The sequence below is a fragment of the Loxodonta africana genome, chromosome 25 (assembly GCF_030014295.1).
Source record: "Loxodonta africana isolate mLoxAfr1 chromosome 25, mLoxAfr1.hap2, whole genome shotgun sequence".
Taxonomy (NCBI): domain Eukaryota; kingdom Metazoa; phylum Chordata; class Mammalia; order Proboscidea; family Elephantidae; genus Loxodonta; species Loxodonta africana.
Window position 1 is genome coordinate 53243074 of NC_087366.1, and position 25725 is coordinate 53268798.

The 25725-nt window shown below is 40.4% G+C and overlaps 1 protein-coding gene across 18 annotated transcripts in view; it reads right to left on the reverse strand.

The window, feature by feature from the left end:
• The window catches only part of DISP1 (dispatched RND transporter family member 1), a 210291-nt gene that overhangs the window by 136967 nt on the left and 47599 nt on the right, over positions 1–25725 (reverse strand). The gene's annotated exons all lie outside the window — the stretch shown is intronic.

Sequence of the window (25725 nt, forward strand, 5' to 3'; positions counted from 1 at the left end):
TTTAGCAGGTAGTAACTGTATACATTGCCCTGGTGGTAGAGTGGTTAAGCACTCGGCTGCAGACTGAAAGGTTGGTGGTTTGAATCCACCAGCCGCTCCATGGGAGAAAGATGAGGCAGTCTGCTTCTGTAAAGACTGCAGCCTAGGAAACCCAGTGGGGCAGTTCTACTCTGTCCTGTAGGGTCGCCGTGAGTCAGAATTTGACTGAGTGGCAATGGGTTTGTCTGTCTGTTTTGTGCATACCCCCGCTGGTCAGCAACTCTGGTAAATGCAGTCTTTCCAAGAGCGATGCTGACGATGCTGACGAACAATCAGAATGAAAGTCACCATTACGATAACGCCATCTTGGAAGAAAATCAGCAAACCCTTCTTGTCCACTGCATTTACAGATTATGCTAAATATTTTCTTCACATGTTAAATTTCAACTGACTAGAGCTGGATTAACAAAAAAAGGCGGGGGGGAGCCTAAAAAAGAACTACAGGATAAATATAAGTAGACAGGTAAGTAGGGAGGTAGATAGGTAAACAGATAGACAGTTACTTAGTTAGTGGTATATATACCATCTGCCACTTACTGAACACCAAATGTCTGCTTGGCCTTCTATGAGCACTTCATTTTCTGTAATGTTAATCTTCACACCAACTCTGTAATCTATTATCCCCATTTTATGAATTAAAAAACTGAGATTCAGAGATCTTATATCACTGGCCTAAAGTCACAGCGGAGGACATTGGTGGTTCAGTGGTAGAATTATCACCTTCCATGCAGAAGAACTGGCTTCAATTCCCAGCCAACACACCTCATATGCAGCCACCACCCATCTGTCGGTGGAGGTTTGGGTGTTGCTATGATGCTGAATAGGTTTCAGGACAGCTTCCAGACTAAGATGGACTAAGAAAGCCCTGGCGATCTACTTTAAAAAACTAGCCACTGAAAACTCTGCAGATCACAACGGTCCCACCCCTAACCTATTGTGGGAACGGCACAAGACCAGGCAATGTTTCGTTCCATGGTACACAGGGTTGCCGTGAGTTGGGGACCAACTCGATGGCAGCTAACAATGACAACAACAAGGTCACAAAGCCAGCTGAGCTACAAAGGCAGAACTGTCTAATTCCAAAACCCATAACGTTTATTTTGTAACACACAGTTTTTAAGTATCAATTACGACACCTTAAAATACAAAATGAATTCATCTGGCTGGATTTGAACAGCGTGCTATTTGGTGATAACATCCTGTTTCTAAAAGTTCTATTACTAATAACAAGAATTATAATAAACATAAAAAGCATTCTGTCAACAGTCAAGTCAACATTCTGCCCCAAAATGGCAAGTGGCATCAAGGACATTCTATGTTAAGAAACAGCTACTTTCCAAGACACCAACTTTAACAACTTACGGGCAAATCCTTAACACATCCTTATTTTATCTCGATACCCTGCTATGTGTCTGTCCCCCATTGTATTGTGTCTGTCGTCAAGCTCTTGTCTATAAAAAAAAATACTAGCCCTAAAACAAAGCCTAGTTGTGTCCGTGTGGAAAAAGCCCACTATCTCCGGTTGCTGGAATTCCAGGCACATTATCCTTGGCTTCTCACGGGAAAACAGCAAAGACTGCCTTTATGTTCAGAAAAAGAAAATTAAAAACAGTAAGTAGCCATACCTGGATTAGTAATGAATGACAGCAACACAGCCTGGAACTATTAGCCTCATCTGGGCCGGAAGGGATCTCGGTGGAGGAATTTTTGGCTGTCGCTCTGCTATTTGCTGAGACTTTTGAAAATTAAACACCAATCCACTAAAAGTGTAGTGGTCCTGCTCCACCCTTCACAGTAACGTGTAGGCTCTTGCAGCCAAAGGTTTACATGAGATCTAATAAAGAGCTACATGTCAGGGTAAAGTTTTCAATTTTTCCATCTGAACTCGATAAAATAAATGACACTGATGGGGCTCAAAATATTCACACCCTGGAGCTGCCACAATAAATAATTTCATATCTTTTGGGACAGAAAAGCCTTTTCCCCCCGGGACGTGTTTTTCAAAATATTAAATGTTCTGTTAGTTCTCCTGTTGCAAGCAGCTGCATTCTGTTTTTGAACTGGAGAACGATCGTCTTGCCTCTCCTATAACTGGAGAAAAATTCCAATCTCATTAGGTAGGAAGCATTCGGATCGCACACCTCTATAGCTCCTGACTTACAATTCCCTTGGCATTGTGCAAAATCTGAACGAGTCAAAATATCTTCAAAAGGCAGGGGCAGGAATGTTGGAAATCAAAGGGAGGAAGCACCACACACAGCAAAATTAAGCTAGTCATCTCTTTAAACTTGGTTGCATTAAGCATAGAAGGTACTTGGCAAACCAATAAGGTCAGTTATGAAAACCAGAATGTCCTGGTACAACGAAGGCTTAGCCCTTGACTGAAGAAGTACGGTGGTACGGATCTAACCAATTCCACGTGCTAATATCGAAAAGGTTAAGACTCATTACTGGCTAAAATGTGTTTCTTTCTGGATGGTTCAGTTTGTGGTTTACTTTCATTTATAGTCTCTTTCATTATCTTCATTAGGATTTCCTAATGAACGTAATATATTTTTCCATTTAGGTAGAAGATTTAAGAACACAATTTTCAGGGCTTTCAAAATTAATTACTTGTTTAAATCTATCATTTCTAACAGGCCTTAAAAAGCTCTAAAAGCCTGGAACCCGAGTGTTCTATTTCTTTTCCCTGTTTTCCTATCCACAAAAAGGTGCGTGTGCACTCATGTGAGGAGAGAAGCAGAGGATGAATGGTAAAAGCGGAAAGAATAAGAGCGCCCAGGCTTGCAGAAGTTTTAGAAGAAAAGGTTTAGATGAGGTTCCCTGACAGAATGGTGGGACCATCAAGAGTTAGTGTACAAACCCTGCAACTCATGAGGCTCTATGACATGAAGCAAGGAACTGTTTTGGAAGTTCTTTCTTTGTTTTGCTTTGTATCCAGGAGAAGCTTCCTCCCTAAAGGAAGTGGGGTACAGAGACACTCACCTACTCCCACCCCCGCCGTGTCTTTTCAGCCCCACTCCCACTGGCAGCCCGGAGGCTTCTCTGCAACCTTTAAGCTCCCTAGACAGTCTGAAACTGAGTTTCAAACTGGCTCCTTCTGGCTGGAACCACTGCTGAGAATTTGAATTTCCACCCCAGCTACGCTCAATCGGAATCTACATTTTAACAAGATCCCCAGGAGTTTCTAACCCCCAGCAGCATTAGCAACGCCTGGGAACTTGTTACAAATGCAAAGTCTCAGCAGGGATTGGAACCAGTCTGAACTGATTCAAAGCATAGGTTTGAAAGTGTTTCAAACTGAACTGTCTCACTTTCCCAGTACACATCCAAAATTGTCTGGGCTTTAGAAAAGCCATTCTCCCATTCCCCAAATCTTCTTGTCCATTCCCACTGGGTACCCCCATTTATCTCCTTAACATTCAGGTTTCAAAAGCAGTCTTCCAGTTAGTTGTATCAGCCATTTACAATGAAAGAAAAAATAAAAGCAAAACGCCGAACCTAAGAATTTATTTAGGCATTACTACAGATCTTCCCTCCACTAACTCAATGGAGGGCACTGGAGGCTTCATTTCATTATCTGAAGGTGAAAGTAAGACTAGATTGGTAGCGTTCACACTGTATTCCTTAAAGCCCAGCAATCAGAACTATCTCAGATGGGTAGTCTAGAGCCCCCAGCATCTGGATTCAGCCTTCTTAAGGGTCTATGAGTCAGGGCAATAGTTATGAAAAAAACAGAGCTCTTGAAGTTTCACTCTCTTTTATAACCTGTGGCCAACATTTCTTGTATATATAGCTACATGTTTTCATCTCCAGAGAAAATGTTATGTCCAGGATTCAAAACTTTTTGCATGACTAGAGCTTCTTTTCTGAATAGCCAAAAATCACGACCTGTCACCAACTTCATTAGTAAAACAAAGAAAACAGATTAACACAGACTAAATACAAGGTTCTATTTTTTCTACCAAATAGCTAATTTGGCCGGTATATATAGGTATACATATCTATACATATATATGTGTTTACATATGGTGGCACACAGTGGTTAAGAGCTTGCCTGCTAACCAAAATGTCGGCAGTTCAAATCCAGCAGCCACTCTTTGGAAACCCTATGCGGGCAGTTCTACTCTGTCCTATAAGGTTGCTATGAGTGGGAATCAACTCAGCAGCAATGGGTTTTGTTTTGGTGTGTGTATATATATATACATACATATATGTGTATATATATATATATATATATACACACATACACACACAGGTATAAAATCAAACCCATTGTCATTGAGTTGATTCCAATGATATACATATATACATACACATATGTACATATATGAAGTGACTGGAATGGCACCTAATATATGTATATACGTGTTTGTGTGTGTGTGTATAAATATAAAGCAAACAAAACCCATTGCTATCGAGTCGATTCCCACTCATGGCAACCCTACAGTAAAGACTAGAGCAGTTAAGTGCTCCACTAGCTGAAAGGTTAATGGTTTAAACCTACCCAGAGGTGCCTTACAAGACAGGCCTAGCAATCTGCTTCCAAAAGCTCATAGCCTTGAAAATCCCATGAAATGCAGTTCTACTCTGGCACACATGGGGCTGCCATGAGTTGGAACTGACCTGACTGCAACTAACAACAACTAGTAGTTGGCTAGTAGTTGAACGCTTAACCATTTGCGCCTCCAAGGCTAGGTATGTATATACCTGTGTACACCCACTCCTCAGTAGACGTGGTTAGGTTCCAAAGACCTGGTTGTCATTTGAAATCAGCCTTACTCGAGAGTCCCCTCATGCCTGTCTGCCAGTGCCCCCCTCACCCACCGCCTGTCAGGTGCCCCTGGCATGTGGCACGGCAGACCTCCTTCCCCACCACACCTTCCCCACAATTGCGGAGCCCGCGGGGGTTGGGTGGGTGGTGGTGGTTGGGCATGGCCCACTGCCTGTAGCCCACTGCTTCCCACTGCTTCCCCTGGGTGGGAACCCCACTCATCCCCTGCCCCAGCTTCCCGCTACCTGCCCTGAGTTGGCACCCCGCTCGTCCTCCATCCGCCCAGGCCAGATGGCCCCAAGTAGCCACTTTCCCTCTCCTCCCCATGTCTCCCCATCTATCTCCCCAGAACCTTCAGCCTATTGCCTGGCACCCTCCCTGGCCAGACTGAGAAGTCATGGATGAATGGGAGAAGGCATCCTGTCGTCAGGGCTGCCCCTCCCTCCCATCTCTCATGTGGCCTGGTTGCCACCCTGGGTCCTGCTGTGGCCCTGTATGGGACCCGGACCATCAGAAGCGCCACCTGAGAATTTTTTCAAAGGAGTCATAAATGCAAAACGCCAGAAAAAGAGACAGTTCGTGAGTGAGGAGTAGGTACATATGTATGTATATATGCCACAGTATACAACAACATATATATGTATACATGTGCATATATATGAGTATATACATATATATATTGTCTTCACTTTCTAAAATGCTATGTTCACTATTGTATACTCAGAGCCTAGCATATACCGGGCATTCAGTACATTTTTGTTACATATGTACATAGCGTTATATTAGCTAAGCTCCACACACCCAGGGTTGGTCATCAATAGTAAAAAAAAAAAAAAAAGCTGGGGGGGAATGAGTTTGTGTTATTCATTTGGTTTAATAACTCCGCAATAGAAGTTATTAAATGGGTATTTTATTTTTGAGATCATAATTATTAGTGCAGAGATGAAAGAAGTGCTATTTTCAAAGGAATATCTTCCTTCTCCAGACTTTTACACACGATGGGGTGTGTGAAGAATGTGTTACTCGGGTATCTCCATTTCCTAGATGAGGTCTAAATTTTTCAGGCCATCAGGATGATTCATGTGAATGACGAGTTTAGTTAACAACCTTGGCTCTTTGACCAACTAGGAAAAAATATACCACAAGTCTACATTACTGTGTCGTTATACTTGACATGTCTGCCTTCAAAGGCTTTAAAGGAAACCCAAAGTGCTGTCAGTCTAGAATTTTTCTCCTACTGAATTTATAACTAATTCCAAACACATTATTTTTTCACTGAACAATCAGCCTTTAAAATATTCAATCCTTTGGTTCCCAGTTGGCTTGTGTGCATCACAAAGCAATGGAAAAAATGAAAATTAACACAAGAAACATCTACTTTGTCCTTAATTGAGCTGGCTGTTTGTTATGAATATTGAAAACCAGGGGAAATATTCCCTATGGAATGAACAATGTGATCTCTCTGAAACCACTATATATGTTTAAAACAAACCTGTTGCATTCAAATACGAAAGCACAACACAGTGATGCAAAAATTAATGAATTACCTAGGAAGTTCCTTGATAATACTATGGTGCAAATCTCATATACACTCTGAATATAGAGAATAAAGGGATGAGCACCTTCGCATGCAGAGAAAGGCTTAATGGATGATACTTCCCTAATACCAATGAGGGAATGGCAGAGGCCCAACAAAGCATTTGGGAGGGAAAGGTAGTTACATCCCAAGGAGAAACAGTTCTTAACCTTAAGACTTGGTGAAATCTTCTGAAAACCTGGTAAACAACCTCTCCCTAGAAAATGTATATATGTAAAATTTTGTGTACAATTTCAGAGGTTCTCAGACCTCTGAGGCATATTCAAAGATCTCAGGTTAAGAGTCCCTGAGGTGGAGATACATGCCTATGAAGGGAAGAAGAAAGTATGGGCACTGGGCCTGTCAGATAAAAGAAAAGGAACTGGAGGTAGGAAAGTTTGAAAAGATGAAGTGGGAGAAAGGAGAAGATAAAAAAAGAGAGAGAACAACAAAGGAGCTAGTGAAATAGCAGGAGGGAGTGGAAAGAGTAGAAAATTGAAAAGGAAAAAAAATAATAAGGGTAGGCAGAGGAGAGAAGGATGGAGGGAAAACGTGTGAGGGAACAATGTCTGCTTAAGCTGAACTTTACTGCCAACATTTATGACGTGTTTCTCACATGCTAGTAATTCACTAAGAATTTTTCATGTCTTAACTTTCACTTAAATTTTACAACAACCTTATGAGGTTATACACTTCACAGCTCAAGAAACTGAGGCACAGGAAGGTTAACTATACTGTTCAATAGCCTGGTAAGTGGCAGAGCTAGGATTTAAACAGCAATCTGCTGTATGACCCCAAAGCCAGCCTCTAAAGCTTTACAGCAATGCCCACTACACACCCTGCCTTCCTGACACTGTGAAAGGCATCTCTAGACCACTCATACTTACATTCCTTCTGAATATATTTTCTAATAATGAAGGTGACACTAGAATACATTATCTTTCTTAAATAAACAAGTACCAGCACTAACTTAAAAAAAAACTTACCTTCCTCAAAATCTGAAATCATCATGATTTTCATTCCAATTGAAAAGGCACTTTTATTTAGGCTTTAGTATTTGGAAATTCCATCATTTTGCTTGTTAAAATACTGGATGTGAATTAAAATACTGGATGTGAATTAAAATACTGGATGTGAATTAAAATACTATGAAAAGTGTACTTAGAAATACGGCATGTAAAAATCTGCTAATATTTACTCTGAATACTCACTAAGGTACTTAGGGTTACATAGCTTCCTGTCACGGTCCATGTTCGTCAGGTTGGTTGCCAGCTGTTTCACTTTAGTTATTTTTAACAATACTGTTTTGTTAAAGCTGCCTTCCCAAATCACAGATAAATTTTTTTTAGCTACATTGATCTTGAAAGGTTTATGTTATACAGATTTGGTCTAGTGCATTTGAGTATGGTTTAGATTTGGGGAGCTTTTTTGCAGGAATACTGGGTTTACAAGTAAGTCCATTCTTCCCAGAGTTTCAGTAATTGGTATTTTTCACATGGTTGCTGGGCAAAAAATAGAATGTATGCTTCAAAGCTGGGGTACCCCTGACAATGTGTTTCTTTTTTATAAGTGAATGGTTGAAATCATCTTGTCACAGGTGTGGAACATACACAGAACAGATGCTGGACTTTAAAAGGCATTAGTGTGATTTTATAAAAATACAAATTAATTACCTGACTTTAGCTATAGAACTAGAAACAGCATTCAGAGTAAATAATACTGGGACAAAGTACTAACATTACTGTCATTTTGTTAATACACAGAGTACATGCATTCACTATTTAGGATTAAAAATACAACATATAGAATTAACATCTTTAAAAGCACAAAACATACAAAAGAAGCATTCCAAAAATGTGGCTTTTAAGAAGTATAAAAATAAATGAACAAATTTTTTTTTTTTTTTAATTTTAAAAATGTAGTTTTTGCTTTCTCTGTGACCGGTATTACACAAGGACTTAAGGAGTGAGGGGACAGGGGCAAACTAGCACTTTAAGATACAGTTCATTTGGAATTTAGCATAAAAACACTTAACTGTCCCCTAACCCTATTAAATACTCTCTTTTTTTCACCCTACCTCTGTTTGATGCCCCAGTGAATGTATGCAGTTCTGACATAAATATGTCCACATCGGTCCTAAGTACCAAAACCAAAAGCAAAACAGCTGTTGTCAAGATAATTCTGACTCACGGCAAACCCATGTGTTTCACAGTAGAACTGCGCTCCATAGGGTTCCCCTCCCCAATGCTTTCTGGTATTTATTTCATTTTATTTGTTGTTATTGTTGAGAATATATACAGCAAAACATTCCATAGGGTTTTCAACAGCTGTAATCTTTTCGAAGTAGATTGCCAGGGCTTTCTTCCCAAGAAATCAAAACCAAACTCACTGCTGTCAAGTTGATTCCAGCTCATAGCAACCCTATAGGACACAGCAGAATTGCCCATAGGGCTTCCAAGGATCAGCTAGCGGATCCAAGCTGCTCACCTCTTGGTTAGCAGCCAAGCTCTCAGCCACTGCGCCATCAGGGCTCCACCAGCCTTTCAGTTAGCAGACGAGTGCTCAACCATCTGCACCACTCAGGGCCTCCTGCGCTTTTCACAGTACTTGTTTATATGGCTGTTTCCTCAACCAGACTGTGCGCAGAGCCACGCAGATGGTACGTGTTACTCTCTTCTCGGGGCCTGACACACTGAGGTGCTCAATAAATATTTGTTAAATGAACTAAGACATAGTCTCTCTCCTCCAAGAGTCTGAAATCTACAACATTTGTCATTCTAAGTAAGTGAACGCCAATTAATCTTGGTTACATTTTAACATAATTTATCTGTATGTGAAGAATATGAAATTTTACCGTTCCATAAACAGTATAAACTTAGAAGTGCTAAGTCTTTACTGCGGGAAAAAAAAAGATGCCACTACTTCTTACTATACTTCTAAAATTTTTTTGCAATTTACTCTCCCACTGTTTCAAAAGTTGATTCCTTTTATGTTGTGATGATAATTGTAATAGCTCATATTTGTTGATTACCTGACACGATACAGCTGGCACTATGCTAAGCATTTTATATATTGTCCTCATTTAATAAAGCTCATGGCCACCCTGTGGGGGAGGTACCACACTGCCCCACTATCAGGCTGGCACTGGAAGAAACAAACAGAAGAGCACAGAGAGAGCAAAGACGTACAGGATACAACCAAGACAGTATTTCAAGCCAGCGGGGGAAAAATGGGTTAGTCAGTGTTAATGCTGAACTAACTGGCTATCTATTTGGGAAAATAAGATATAGGTGGGTCCTAACGTACTCCCAAATAAATCTCAGGTGGACTAAGGAACACGATATATCAAACAAAAGCCAGAGAAAGTACTAGAAGAAGGTACTTTTATGAACCTAGCTTGAGACATGAAAGCCAGAAACCACATACACACAAAAAAGGGATTAAGAAAACTGACTATTCAAAAATTTTTAAGTTCAATATGGTTCCTTCCTTCCTTCTAGTCTCTTTCCCTGAGGGAACAATTCTGTCAAAAATGCTTTAGAGGGACCTTCCTCCTCTTCCCTTTCCCCTGGGTTGGAGCCTTGGTGGCGCAGTGGTTGAGAGCTCGGCTACTAACCAAAAGGTCAGCAGTTTGAACCTGCAAGCTGCTCCTTGGAAACACTATGAGGCAGTTCTACGCTGTCCTATAGGGTTGCTGTAAGTTGGAATCGACTTGAACAGCAACGAGTCTGGTTTTTGGTTTGGGTCATGGCACCCGGGGAGTGGGAACGGGGTCTGTGTATCTTGGTGCAAGAATCTGACCAGTTGCAGCCAGGAAATCTGTTACAGACAAGGGAATTGAGCAAATAACTAAATATACTGAAGTTAAGGTTTCTCATTGTAGGTGGGGGGAATTACAAACATGGCAAGGGGAAGGGCTTGGAAAAAACCCTATCATATTAGATTGGAATTGGAGGTACAGGTGTGCACTCATGGTTATTTATATAGATGGATAAAGAAATGTGTGTGTGTGTATTCATTAGGAGATTACAAATTAAAACAACACATTTATTAGAATGACCAAGTAAAAAACAAAACCAAAACTGACAATACTTTTGCCAGCAAGGATGCAGGGGCTCTCCTTCCTTGCTGGTGGGAATACAAAATGACACAGTGGCTTTCGAAGACATTTGTGCAGCTTCTTACAAAGCTAACACAGCCTTACCACACCACGCAGCAGCTGTGTTCCTAGGCATCGCCCAACAGACTGGAAAATCCTTGTCTCTGGAAAAATCTGCATGCAAATGTCTACAGCTGCTTTACTGATAACTGCCAAAAACTGAAAGCAATCAAGGTTTCCTCCAATAGGTGAATAAACAAACTGTGGTACATCCATACACTGTAGTATTATTTATAAACAAAAAGAAGTGAGCCACGAAAAGACCAAAAAAAAGAAATGTGTATGTGTGTGAGATAAGCAAACTTGTGTGTACATACACACATTTACATCTATAATTTCTAAGCTGTGTCCACTGACAGGACCTGGAGCTATAAGGCCTTGGTAGCAATGAGCACAACTAGTGCTCAGACATTTGTTTCTAAATTCTCCACTAAAAGAACCAGGCCTCCTTGGATAATTACAGGGGTAGGGCAGGGAAAATACATGCTTAGCCTAGAATATCTAAAGAGACCAGAATACAAGAAAGTGTTCAGTATGGGGACATGTCAAAAGGGCAGAGGTGCTAGCCTGAAGTAGCCTATTCCCACTGGCCATGCCTGGGATAACTGGAGCATCAAAATAAATAAAGATAATAAAATCTTAATTACATGGAAAGAATGAAAAGCCTGCATATCTAGACAAAGACCGAAAGAATATCCTCATTTATAGCTACACTGTGATGGAAACAGGAGAAGGAAATACAGTGGAATCCATTTCAGTAGCATAAATGTATTTGTTTTTATACAGCTAAAGTATCAGCTTCACTATAAAATTTAAGTAACACTGTGAAGCCATAGGAATTATCATAATGAAGACTATGCAACAACACAGAAAAGTGTTTATAGTAAGAGTAAAAGGTTTTCACTAAGAATCTAGCTCTGCCGCAAAATGTGTGTGCACATGGACAGAACTGAATGTCCTGCTGTCACATAAACTCAAGAGTTTTAAAGCTGAACTCCTTTCCATTCATCATAAATCTTCTCCTTGTCCTGTATTCCAGTTCTGGTCACAGGCCACACTACTTCCTGGGACCATAAACCTTAGCGTCATCTTTACTTCTTCCTTCTTGCTCACACCCCATCCAATTCATTCTATTTCTAAAATGCCATCAAATCTGTCCTTTCCTTGCTCCCTCTGTATGCATGACTGCTGTCCTAGTTCAGGCCACTATCAATTCACACCCTCTGACTTTTCACCCTTTCAATGCAACCTCCACACATACAGTCACTAAAGTCATCTCTCTGACCAAACACTTTCAATGGCTCTCTACTGGCCACACACACAAAAAATCCACACTCAACACACACAAAAAACAACTCAAAATGGATTATAGATCTAAATGTAAAAGAACTACAAAATTTCTAAAAGAAAATCTACAAGGAAATCTTCAAAACCTTAAGGTATGCAAAGATTTCTTACACAAGGTACAAAAAGCACAAACCACAAATGAAATAACCGATAAGAAGACTTCATCAAGATAAAGTCTGTTCTTCAAAAACACCATCAAGAAAATGAAAAAGCAAACCACAGCAATACATGTATCCAACAAAGTACTTGTATCCAGAATATATAAAGAGCTCTTACAATTCAATAACAAGACAAACCAATTTTAAAATGAGCAGAAGATTTGAATAGATACTTGGCAAAAGAAGATATATGAATTGCAAATAAGTATATGACAAGATGCAAATTCAAACTACAATGAGATGCCACTACACCCACCAGGATGGCTACAATTAAAAAGACTGACACTATCAAGTATGGCTGAGGATGAGGAGGGACTAAAATTTTCATATAGCACTGGTGGTAATGCAAAACTGTACAAGAACTCTTAGAACTATTTGGCAGTTTCTCATAAAGTTAAACATACACTTACCATATGATCCACAATTCCACTCCTAGGGGAGTTAACCTGAGCGATGAGAAACCATTTCTATATAAAGACTTGTACACAAATATTCATAGCAGCTTTATTCAGAATAGTCAAAAAACTGGAAACCCAAATATCCACTAACTGATAATATGGACTTATCAACAGATAAATGAAGTGTCGTATAGCCATACAATGGAATACTACTCAGCAATAAAAAGGAACAAACCACTGATATGCATAAAATGAATGCATCTCAGAAACGTGCTAAGTGAAGGAAACCAGGTACAAAACAGGACATGTGTTATGATATCAATGTAACCTGTATTACATTCTAGAACAGGCAAAACTACAGTGACAGAAACAGAGCAGTGGTGGCCTGCGGCCAGTGGGAAGAGGAAAGACTGGTAAGTGCAAGGGTACACGGGATGATGGAAATGTTCTAGCAAGCTGTACACTGAAAATGGGTGCATTTCATTATACATCAATTACACCTCACTAGAGTTGATTTTGCAACACTCCTTTACCTCCCCTCCCTTGCCCCTCCCCCATACACCACACAGTAAAGGATCCTCTGCAAAATTTTGTTTGGCACTACAAAGTTTAGAGGCCTATCGTTAGTTGTCTATTATAACCGTCATCCTTCAACGTTCTTAAAAATTATTTTTTTAACCAAGATTTGTACACAAAGATTTTCATTGCAGTACTGCAAAATCCAAGAATTGGAAACAGCCTAAATGCCCGTCACAGTAAATAAAGTGCTGTCCATCCATACCATGGAATGCCAAGGAACTCTCCATGCACTGACATGGAACCACCTAGAAGCTGTGTTCCTCACAGCAGCCAGAGCAATCTTTCAAAAACCTAAAACGGATTATATCACTCTGAAGAGAAAAGATGACATGCCAATAAATCTTCTGATGGCTTCTCATCACACTTAGCATGAAATCCAAATTCTTTACCTTGGCCCCTACATGACCTAGCCCCAGGCCACCTGTCCCCTTGACCCTCTATGATCTGGCTATGCTGGCCATCTCTAGGTCCTTGGAGGCTTTTTCCTCTGTCTTCACTTGGCTGGGCCCTTCCTGTCATTCAGGTCTCCATTTAGAGCCACTTCCCCAGAGGCCTTCCCTAAGCACCCAGTTCAAAATTTCCCACCACATCATCCTGTTTCAATTCTTTCTCTCTCCCCCTCCTTCCCTCTTTCTCCTCCGCTTCTTTCCTTCTTTTTTAAAGTCTATCCCTCCCACGTTGCTGTGAGCTCCAGAAGAACAGAGGCCTTCTGTGTTTTGTTTGCTGCTACATTCCCAGGACCTAGAAAAGTGCCCAGCACAGAGCATGCCCTCAGTAAACGTCTCTGAAATGAATACTATTCCAGATATGTTAACTTTTTGTCCGGCGTCTTAGCAAGGCTGCAGCTGCAGGAGCTGCTTTGCCAGCTGTGGGATGCCATGCAAGGACGAGAAGATGGCACGGCAAAGTCGGCCAAGAAAGACAAAGACCCAGTGAACAACCATGTGGGCAAGGCCAAAAAGAAGAAGTGGTCCAAAGGCAAAGTTCCGGACAAGCTCGGTAACCTGGTCTTCTTTGACAAGGCCACCTGAGACAAATTCTGTAAGGAAGTTCCCAACTCTAACCTTATAACCGCATTGTCCTCTCTGAGATGGAGATTGGAGGCTCCCTGGCTGGGGCAGCCCTTCAGAAGCTGCCGAGTAAAGGACTTATCAAGTGTAACTCACGCTGGAAACACCAACAGTAGAGATGTCCCAGCCACCAGAGAAGATACATAAACAAAAATAAAATTAAAAAAAAAGACAATGTTAAGTAGGAAGACTTGGGGATATATAACATTGTTTTTAGTGTACAATTTGGGGAATAAATTGTAAAATAAAATATATCTACACATATAGATACTTGTATATGCATAATAATCTCAGGAATGATATTTAAGGTATCAGCAGTTACCTCCAGAGAGGAACTGGGTGGCTGAAAGATAAAGTAAAGGAACTAACATTCTAGACCTTTTACCTTCCGACTTTTGTGCCATATGCCTGTAGTGTCTGTTTTAAACAGTCATCTGAAATATAGATAAGCCCTTATGCAAAAAAAACAAGTGATATTTCTCATAATTAGGTAATGAACTGAGAAATCATTTACTCCTGTAGCTTCACTGCTTTTCAGCTTCTTGCGCCTATGAATGGAAAGATGGTCAGAAAATGACGCTCACCCCTTAAACGCTTCTCATTGTACTTGTCACCTATACTTATTCATCAGCATAAAAAATGATGTTTTGATTTTATTAACCATATTGTGTCAACACTAATGTCACCGAAAATGCAATCGAAACAAATCGACCGACCCTCCAGCGCCCCCTCCCAGTGAGCACACGCAGGTCTTAGTCTCCCTGCAGACCCGTCTGTGTGTAGGCCGCGCAGCCCGGTGAGCACACGCAGGTCTTAGTCTCCCTGCAGACCCGTCTGTGCGCAGGCAGCGCGGCCCGGTGAGCACACGCAGGTCTTAGTCTCCCTGCAGACCCGTCTGTGCGCAGGCAGCGCGGTCCAGTGAGCACACGCAGGTCTTAGTCTCCCTGCAGACCCGTCTGTGTGTAGGCAGCGCAGCCCGGTGAGCACACGCAGGTCTTAGTCTCCCTGCAGACCCGTCTGTGCGCAGGCAGCGCAGCCCGGTGAGCACACGCAGGTCTTAGTCTCCCTGCAGACCCGTCTGTGCGCAGGCCGCGCAGCCCGGTGAGCACACGCAGGTCTTAGTCTCCCTGCAGACCCGTCTGTGTGTAGGCAGCGCAGCCCGGTGAGCACACGCAGGTCTTAGTCTCCCTGCAGACCCGTCTGTGCGCAGGCCGCGCGGTCCAGAAAGGCAAGATGGCAACGCTCTCCCCAACAAGGGCTCAAGGAACAAGAAGAACCTAAGAAAATTACAGAACTATCACTAGGATGATTTTTAAAACTACTCAAACCAATTTGGGTCTAGTGACATTTTATTCTTCGGGCAAGGTTTTGCGATAGGAACTTTGACAAAATAAATAATAAACTAAAACAACTCAATAAATTATTACTATTTAACTTAATTGAAAAATTTTTCAAAATTAAAAGTACATTGGTAGGCAACCAACTTTTAAAATGTATTTTCAAATGGCTGAAATGGTAAGTTTTATGTTGTACACATTTTACCACAATAAAAAATGTATTTTCAGAACATACTGTAAAATAAACCCCAACTGAGCTGAAATAGCAGCTATTAACCACTACACCACCAGGGCCCCAAAGGACACTACTAAAAAAAAAAAAAAACCAAACCCAGGGCCGTCGAGTTGATTCCGACTCATAGCGACCGACCCTTTAGGACACAGTAGAACTGGCCCCTAGCGTTTCCATGGAGTGCCTGGCGGATTCGAACTGCCAACCCTTTGGTTAGCAGCTGTAACACTTAACCACTACACCACCAGGGTTTCCAGGACACTAATAGTCAATGAAAATTCAGATTCCTTGTGAATTATTTTGAATACTGAAGCATGTCACAATTACAAGGTAGTGATTTATTAATTTCCAAATATTATACCCCAAAACATATTTCCACTCAAAAAGTTGTATTAAAAAAAAAAAAAACACTGCCATCGAGTGGATTCTGACTCATAGCAACCCAATAACACAGACTAGAACTGCCCCATAGAGTTTCCAAGGAGCACCTGGTGGATTTGAACTGCAGACCTCTTGGTTAGCAGCCGTAGCTCTTAACCACTGTGCGACCAGGGTTTCCAAAAAAAAAGTAAAGAGTAAGGCTTCAAAATTATTATCTTAGGTTGCTGTCAGCTGCTATCAACTGAGCCCCCAACCCTTGGCAATGATGGAACTAAATGCTGCCCAGTCCTGCACCATCCCCAAGATCTGTTGTAGATCAGATTGTTGTGATCCACACGGCTCTCACTGGCTGATTTTTGGAAGTAGATCACTAGCCTTTCTTCCTAGTCCATCTTAGGCTGGAAGCCCCACTGAAGCCTGTTCAGCATCATAGCAAAATGTAAGCCTCCACTGACAGATGGGTGGTGACCATGAGCGAGGTGCACTGGCCAGGAATTGAACCTCGGTTTCCTGCATGGAGGATGAGAATTCTACCATTGAATCACCACTGCCCCCATCTGGCATTAAACTGTCTTGTTCAGATTCAGATAGAGACAAAACACACAAATACATACACACAAACAAATCGGTTCACAGTCATAATAAAAATAATTCAAAATGATGTAAACATATTGCTCAAATAACCATTAAGTCATAAAACGGTCTTAAGAAATGTGCAGTATACTAATGTGAACAATATTGCAAACCTACACACTTTAAAAACACCTGTTGAAAACAGATCTAATAGCTGTGTGATTCTGTCTTTTTAAGTCTTGTGTTACCTTAGATTAAAAGATTACACAAATCCAAACAACTCTGAACAAAAATACTCTTATGGTGAGGAAAAATAAGAGAGCCCTTGCAAGCAACAGTATGGTTAAAGGTCAAAACACACAGATAAACCATTAGATTATATTTAGAAACAATGTAATTACTCTGTCTTCGTTTTTTTTTTTTCTTTCTTTTGTTTTAGGATGACAAAGTACCAAATCAATTTTGAATGCACATATAAAATTATTAACACTTGTGTCTTCTGGGGGTGCATTTATCACAAACAAAGTATACTAAGTATTCTTTAAAAGAAAAATACTCTTTGCCCTGCCAAAAATAAACAACTTGGTATCTTAGTGGAGGTTTTACCTTTGTTTAGTCACTGGATTACAGAAAGTCATTATTTTACCTTAATAGATCAACGACAATTAGCAGTTTTCTTGAAATGTACAGTCGAAAAGCTGAAGCATCCACTTAGTCAGGTCAATTAACTAACCCTAAATGCTGAGATTCAAGTTTTGTTAATACCCGGCAATTTCCATCCTTCTTTATATTCAAAATATCTCTTTCATGGTCTACAACTAAAATAAAGCAACTGTTGAACACACTGGGAAGTTATTCTAAATCCACTTCACAGTATCTTAAACTACTCAGAAATACAATTACCAATACAAATCCCATGGTAATTGTTTCATTCTGCTTCCTTGCCACATGGCACAATGCCACACAATGTGTTTCTTGCATTCTGAAAAACTCAAATGGCATACTTAGAAACAGCTTGGAAAACTGGCTCACGGCCTCCTTGCCATCGATGCTACAGCTTAAATACCTTCCCAGCAAAGTCACACTAACTTCGAAATACTCGGGAACCACCCATTAAAATGTTTTCGTTTCGGTTACAACATTAATGAACACCAAATGTCAGAATCTGTTTCAACGGTCTAACACATCAAGGATTTTCTTAAAAGAAAAGGCTGGATCAGCTCTCCATTATATAACTAAAAGCAGATTAGTCAGTACTGATATAGATAATACTTTAAAGATTTATGAAGTGCAGAATCGAGCATAAAAAAGTTAAATTCAGAAAACCTGCTCAATTAGCCACCATATTTTTTCTCTATAAAAGCAGCAAACTCCTGGTTTCTAAATTCCACTTGAAAGCCGCCTTCCTTTCAGTCGTTGCAGGAAGCCAGCTCCCCTTCACCTTGATTTCCCCATGCTTATAAAGTGGGATGTTACCACTATGCTCTCTTCTACCACAAAGGAATACAAAGTATCAAAAGGAAGCAAGGGGGGAAGTGGACCTCACCACACCAGCTCCATGAACACCTGGTAAGAACCACTGACAGGATGGGAATTCTAAGAAATAAAAGTGAAAATGCTATTTTAAAAAATGTAACAACAAAGTAGACCAGGGAATGAGCTATTGTGTATATATTCTAGAGATGAACCTGTAGCATAAAAGAAGGTAGCACTGTAACCCCACGGGCGTTCTTCCCAGCCCCCAAATCATACTGGTGTAATATACCAGTATCTTTGGTGGTACTCACGGTAGTGACGCCATTTATCTGCTTTTGCTGCTGACGCTTTTACAGCTTTCGGTGTTGACTTTCCGGCAGGGTGGCACCTGTTTCGGGCCTCCCCCGTCTCTAACCATATCTTAGGTGCTGCAACCACCTCTATTAATCTCTTCTTTCCTATATCTTTTCATTTTTTTCTTTCTTACCTTTTGATTACTACTGTGACTAAAACTTCTCGGCCTTCAGTTTGGACTTTCACAGAACTCAGCCAGCAGCTGCCTTTCCTTTTGGTTTGTCAGTTATTCATCACTCCTTTTTGGTGGTAACAGTCAAGCCTTTGCTTCTTTTGTACTATTATTTATTATTCTCAAAAGGGATTTTTTTTTTACTTCACCATTAGAGAAGATCCCTCCCCTGTCTTATTTTCAGGTTTCATTCTACTCTCAAGTAGGATAAACCAAACTAAACCCACCGCCGTCAAGTCGATTCCGATTCATGGCAACCCCGTGTGTGTCAGGGTAGAACTACACCCTGTAAGGTTTTCAATGCAGATCACTAAATAGTTAAGGTTTTACAATACATACCACCTTAAGAATCTGAAACAAGCTAATCTATAAAGAAATGATTTAACAAGCAAATGCTGTAAATAAGATTCATGAAATAAAAGCTAAAACTTTTTAAGGAAATATTCTAAAATCATCAAGTATTTCAGAAGTACCAACATATTTGCAACTGAAACTAGTACTTACAAGTCACCATTACATATTCGGTAAAGAATTTCCACCCAGGATCTACTACTTGGAAATACTCTGTTAGTCTAATTTAGATGCACTACCTTGGATTGACATGGCTTCCCTGATGAGCTGGAATAAGGTTTTCCATTTTCTCAAACAATATTCTGTTGTGATCCACAGGGTTTTCACTGGCTAATTTTTGGAAGTAGATGACCAGGCCTATTTTGTCTTAGTGTGGAAGCCCCACTGAATTCTGTCCACCATGGATAACCCAGGTGGTGGCATAGCTTCCAGCATCAAAGCAACATGCAAGCCACCACAGTACAACAAACGGACAAACAGTTGGTGGGATTAATACACACCAACGAAGATGGCCCAGAGCCAGGCAACATTTCATTCTATTATACATAAGGTCACCATGAGTTGGAGCTGACTCAATGGCAATTAATAAGGATTCTATCATTACACATCAAGTAAAGAGATTAAAAGTCTGTTGTAAATATACAGGTATCGTGGTATATAAATTCAAGCAATATTCAGTGCATCTTAAATTTTTAACAATTTCTAAATGTCATTCCCTAAAAACAACTTCTCAGCTATGAGCTAATAATGGTAGAATAATTTTTGATGGAACATTATTCTGAAATCTCATCAAAATAACAGATCTGTAACACTGCTGTAGTGTACAGCATTATTTCACAAAGAGTAGTCTTCAGAGCACAAAGTGCATCAGACAACCAACCGGTATTAATGGACAAAAAAGGCTCTGAGTTCAAAGAAACGTGCAAAATGCTGAGTTAAACAAAACAAAGCTAAACCAGGTCTTATTACTGTAGAACTTCTTAAACCATCAAAAAAAAACCCACTCCCATCGAGTCAATTCTGACTCATAGCGACACTACAGGACAGAGCAGAACTGCCCCCCAGTTTCCAAGGAGCGCCTGGTGGATTTGAACTGCCGACCTTTTGGTTAGCAGCTGTAACACTTAACCACTACACCACCAGGGTTTCCATAGGACTTCTTAGCATAATTATATTAAGGCATTTCTATTTTTCAATTTTTTCTATAAATAGTAACATTAGTCCCACTAGCCTGGGCAGTTTTCTGAGTAATGGAAATAATTTTTAGAACTGATGTTTATTAAAAATAGGAGTCTGTCTAGCATAGCGGTTAAATGCATAGACTGTAACCAGACCACATAAGTTCAAATCCCAGATGTGACACTTACTACCTGGATAACCTTCAGCAAGTTAGTTAACTTATCTGTGCCTCAGTTTCCTCCTGTAAATGGAATAATACTAGTAACCATCTTCTCAAATAAGGACCACCAGGAGTCTGTGAAGCAGTGAATTACTTAATGTGGCCCTTCTGGCCATCCATAATCCGTGACTTCTACAAAATGACTGGGTGGGACTAGGCAAATAAGATGCTTGTGGCCCACCAAGGGGATTGGACAGCTTGCTAATAATGCAAATAAGGTACACAGAATCCTTGTGGAGTTGGGACCATGCAAATAAGGTATATGGAACCCTAATGAGGGATTCAGTTTTGCCATCCTGATAAGCTTAAGAGAAGCAGAAAGATAGGACCTCACTATAATCAAGAAGAAGAGCCAGGAGTGGAGCACATCCTTTGGACCCAGGGTCCCTGCACTGAGAACCACCTAGACCTAGGAGGCAGAGAGAGCTGTTAAACACACTGGAGATGGTGCAAGATGGCGAAAAAGCAGCAGCAGAGAAACACCAACAGCAGAATCAGGAGACCAGTGAGAGACAGTACAATGGGCTTCCTGGTCCACAGAATGAGGCAGCTACAGTGGGTGTGCCAAGTCATGGAGAGACAGCACTGAGTGCTTTTGGGCAGGAGGCTTGCTGGCGGAGTGGGGTGCCTCTGGATACTTACACTGGCAGAGCTAAAGAGCTCTGTAACACTTGCCTAAGCTGGGTAGAGACCAGTACCTCCTAATTTCCATTCTCCCACTTCTCTACTATCTCTGATACCAGCCTCCCTACCCCCTACTCTATTTCTCTGCTAGGTTTGATAATTTGCTGTAATATCGCATAGAATTCAAGGACATTTAAGGTTATGTGGTTTATTAAGGTAAAAGGATACAACTCAAGAGTAAAAGAATGTCAGTGTCAGGAAGAGGTACACAAGCGAAGTCTAGAAGGTTCCCTGAAGCCAAGCTTCCATTTTCTCAAGGAGAGCACATCTCTCCCTTCAACCAGGGCAGCTCCTGGAACAGAATAGCTCTCTGAGGACCCGTGTTTCAGGGCTTTTATCAGTCAGCCCACGTGCTCACTACCAGTCACCAGGGGGGTTCCCTAGCCAGACCAGGACCTAGCAAATTCTCAGGTGTAGTCAATACACCTTAATTACTTAGGAAATCCCTACGGTTATTTTCCCAAAAACCAAGGGCAAAACCCAAAGAAGGGAATTCACTGCACCAGATTACCTCTTCGGGTTTTCATGAGGATTAAACGATTTATTGAAAACGGCACCAGACACATAGTAAGCACTATGTAAATGTTAAAAATACCTTGATCTATTCGTTATGGAATTCTATTTAAAAAGAAATTTCTTAAAATAATGTTTCACATATAGTAAGCTTTTAAAAGGAAAAAGTCAAATATTTATAGAAAGCAAATAAAACATCATACTCATAAAAGAAAGATTTACAAACAAAAATGGTATTTATCCCATTTCATGAATCGGTATATATCATTCATTCATTCAAACATTCATTAATAACACCTTATATGCCTTGTCACTGTGCTAGGTGCTCCAGTCTCAAAGAAAAATAAGATAAAATCTCTGTCCCAAGATTTGTATCACACATGCATAGAAAATACTGAACTAAATGGTATAGTTATACACAGAAATGTGGTTTTGGTGTTTCAGCTGTTTTCTTTTTAAGTACCTCCTAAATACACTGTAAATAAAAGCTGATGGTTGGTGATAAAGAAAGAATATGGAAAACCAAATTTAATCCCATTTTCTCTTCTTTTTTTTAAGTTTTTATTGTGCTTTAAGTGAAAGTTTACAAATCAAGTCAGTCTCCCACACAAAAACTTATATACACCTTGCTGCATACTCCCAATTACTCTCCCCCTAATGAGACAGCCTGCTCCCTCCCTCCACTCTCTCTTTTTATATCCATTTCACCAGCTTCTAACCCCCTCTACCTTCTCATCTCCCCTCTAGGCAGGAGATGCCAACATAGTCTCAAGTGTCCACCTGATACAAGTAGCTCACTCCTCACCAGCATCCCTCTCCAACCCATTGTCCAGTCCAATCCATGTCTGACAAGTTGGCTTCAGGAATGGTTCCTGTCCTGGGCCAATAGAAGGTCTGGGGGCCATGACCACCAGGGTCCTTCTAGTCTCAGTCGGACCATTAAGCCTGGTCTTTTTATGAGAATTTGGGGTCTGCACCCACTGTTCTGCTCCCTCAGGGGTTCTCTGTTGTGTTCCCTGTCAGGGCAGTCATCGGTTGTGGCTAGGCACCATCTAGTTCTTCTGGTCTCAGGATGATGTAGTTTCTGGTTCATGTGGCCCTTTCTGTCTCCTGGGCTCATAATTACGTTGTGTCCTTGGTGTTCTTCATTCTCCTTTGATCCAGGTGGGCTGACACTCACTGATGCTTCTTAGATGGCCACTTGCTAGTGCTTAAGACCCCAGATGCCAGTCTTCAAAGTGGGATGCAGAATGTTTTCTTAACAGATTTTATTATGCCAATTGACTTAGATGTCCCCAGAAACCATGGTCCCCAAACCCCTGCCCCTGCTTCACTGACCTTCGAAGCATTTAGTTTATTCAGGGAACTTCTTTGCTTTTGGTTTAGTCCAACTGTGCTGACCTCCCCTGTATTGAGTGTTGTCCTTCCGTTCACCTAAAGTAGTTCTTATCCACTATCTAATTAGTAAACACCCCCTCCCATCCTCTCTCCCTCTCCCCTCTCGTAACCACAAAGGAATGTGTTCTTCTCAGTTTAAACTATTTCTCAAGTTCTTATAGTAGTGGTCTTATACGATATTTGTCCTTTTGCAACTGACTAATTTCACTCAGCATAATGCCTTCCAGGTTCCTCCATCTTATGAAATTTTCACAGATTCATCACAGTTCTTTATCGATGCGTGGTATTACATTGTGTGAATATACCATAATTTATTTATCCATTCATCCGTTGATGGGCACTTTGGTTGCTTCCATGTTTTTGCTATTGTAAACAGTGCTGCAACAAACATGGGTGAGCATATATCTGTTCGTGTAAAGGCTCTTATTTCTCTAGGATATATTCCAAGAAGTGGGATTGCTGGGTCGTTCCCATTTTCTCTTTACTCTTGTCTCTGAACTCAGTAGCTAATTAAAGAACACTGGAAATTATAACCTGGATTTGGTGGCTAAACTTAAGAGAAACTAATACTATTTTCTGTTACCAAATAATTTGATCACTCTGAGAAAAATGAGCAGGAATAATTTTTAGCATGCATTTTGCCTCTTTCCTCTGAGACAGATTCATGGTTGTTTTAACTGCCTCAAACTTCCATTGTGGGTGGGCTGATGCTTTTCAGTCTGCATCACAGCACTATGACACAGGCATCTTCTTTCAAACTTGGCCAGTTATAAATTAGATTAGATCTTTCAAGTACATACCAAACACACGAAATTTCAATCAATGCAAATAAACGGTCAAACAGTATTTTTCTAAAAGAACTTCTTCTATCAATCAAAATAAAAACTTCAAGTCTATAATCTTTTTAAGCGCAGACAATAATTACCAAAATGATTCTCTCCCTCTCCATTGTCTTGGCAGCTGAAATCAGCAGTACACTCCTAAACTTGCCTCTCAAACGCCTAAACTTCTCCATTCCTTGCTAGACCGCCCCATGAGACAAAATTAGTTCCATCAACTTATCTTTAAAGGGATTTTTAAATCTTTCACCAAAGTTCACATCATCAGAATTATCCAGTGATGCATAAGAAAGGTAAGGGAAAAAAAAGTCAAGAGAAATAAATTTATCCCACGGTTTCTAATAAAGCATCCTATTTTCCATGCAGTGAAATGACAGACAGAATACAGCAAAACAACAGGCTGTTTATCTGAATTGTCACTAAGCTCTACTTCTTCCACAGTTAGGTTAAAAAGTCTGCCAGGTCAATTAAACAATAATGGTTCTGAATTCTAAAATGAAGACTATCAAGAATTTATCGTGCATGAATCTCCAGAAATATTTTAATGGCGAATACTCTTAAAGTTTATGGGAAAGCTTAAAATTGACTTTTTTCATGAAATATTCTTAGAACTTCACTGACTGATTCACATTTCTCCAGCTCCGTATTTCAAAGAGGAAGCATGATATACTTGTTTTTGACAAGCATTTAATCATAGAATCAAGGAAAGCTGCTTAAAGGTTTAAAATATCAAGGAAGAAGAAGCACTATTAAGTCTTATACAATACTAAGTAAAAGCTTTTCTATTTAGACAAAGGTGCTTATAAAATGAACATAATACATATATGCACATATATCAGAGCACTCGCTTCATCTTCTAGTTAATAACATGTTATTATGTGTTCAATAATCCTAAAAGCTTAAATTATACGTTATAACATTTAACTTCCATACCAAAGTGGTGCTATTGTAAAGCATCGGATACGCTGCCTTACGCATTATTCTTCTCAGAGCATGGCTCGACAACAAATGCACTGTGGGCCCGGTCCTCAGATTCACCTATAATCCCTTCCTTTAAAAGGCTTCAAGATGGTTTACTATGCTGCCACCGGAAAAAATGAGGCATCTATGTGCACTTATATGGAAAGAGATCCAAAATAGACTGTTTCGCTAAAAGGCCAAATAGCAAGACAATTCTGAGAAGATACACAAGGAAATGTGTGGCTTCTCTGAGGAGTCAGACTGGGAAGGCTGGCAGAAAAGGACTTATTTTCACTTCAAAACTCCACAGGGGATCTTTAGGGCAGTGAAACTATTTGGATGATATAGTGGTAGATAGGTGACATTATGTCTTTGTCAAAACCCATAGACTGTACAACACAGTGAACCCTTGTGTAGACTATTATTGTGGTTGTTAGTTGCCATTGAGTCGATTCAGGCTCATAGCAACCCTATGTGTGCAGAGTAGGACTACTCTATAGGATTTCCAAGGCTGTGACCTTTCAGAAGCAAATCACCAGTCCTGTCTTCCAAGGTGCCACTGGGTGGTTTGAACCACCAACCTTTCCACTAGTAGTTGAGCATTTAACCATCTGTGCCACCCTGGTGCCTATAAACCATGGACTTCAATAATGTTGATAATATGTTAATAACAACGTATCAGTATTGGTTCTTCAGTTGTAACAGATGCACCACACTGCTGCAGGATGTTAATGTTAACAACAAGGCCCACTGAGCAGTGGAGACAGAGAGCATGTGGGGGCTCTCTGCACTATCTGCTTAACTTTTCTGTAAAGCTAAAACTGCTCTAAAAAATAAAGTGTATTAATAAACATAAACCTTCTGCAGTATTCTAATTTTTTCCAATGACAACAGGTATCTCTCATATAACAAAAAAAAAATTTAAGTGTTATGGACTCTAAATAATCACATGGTTA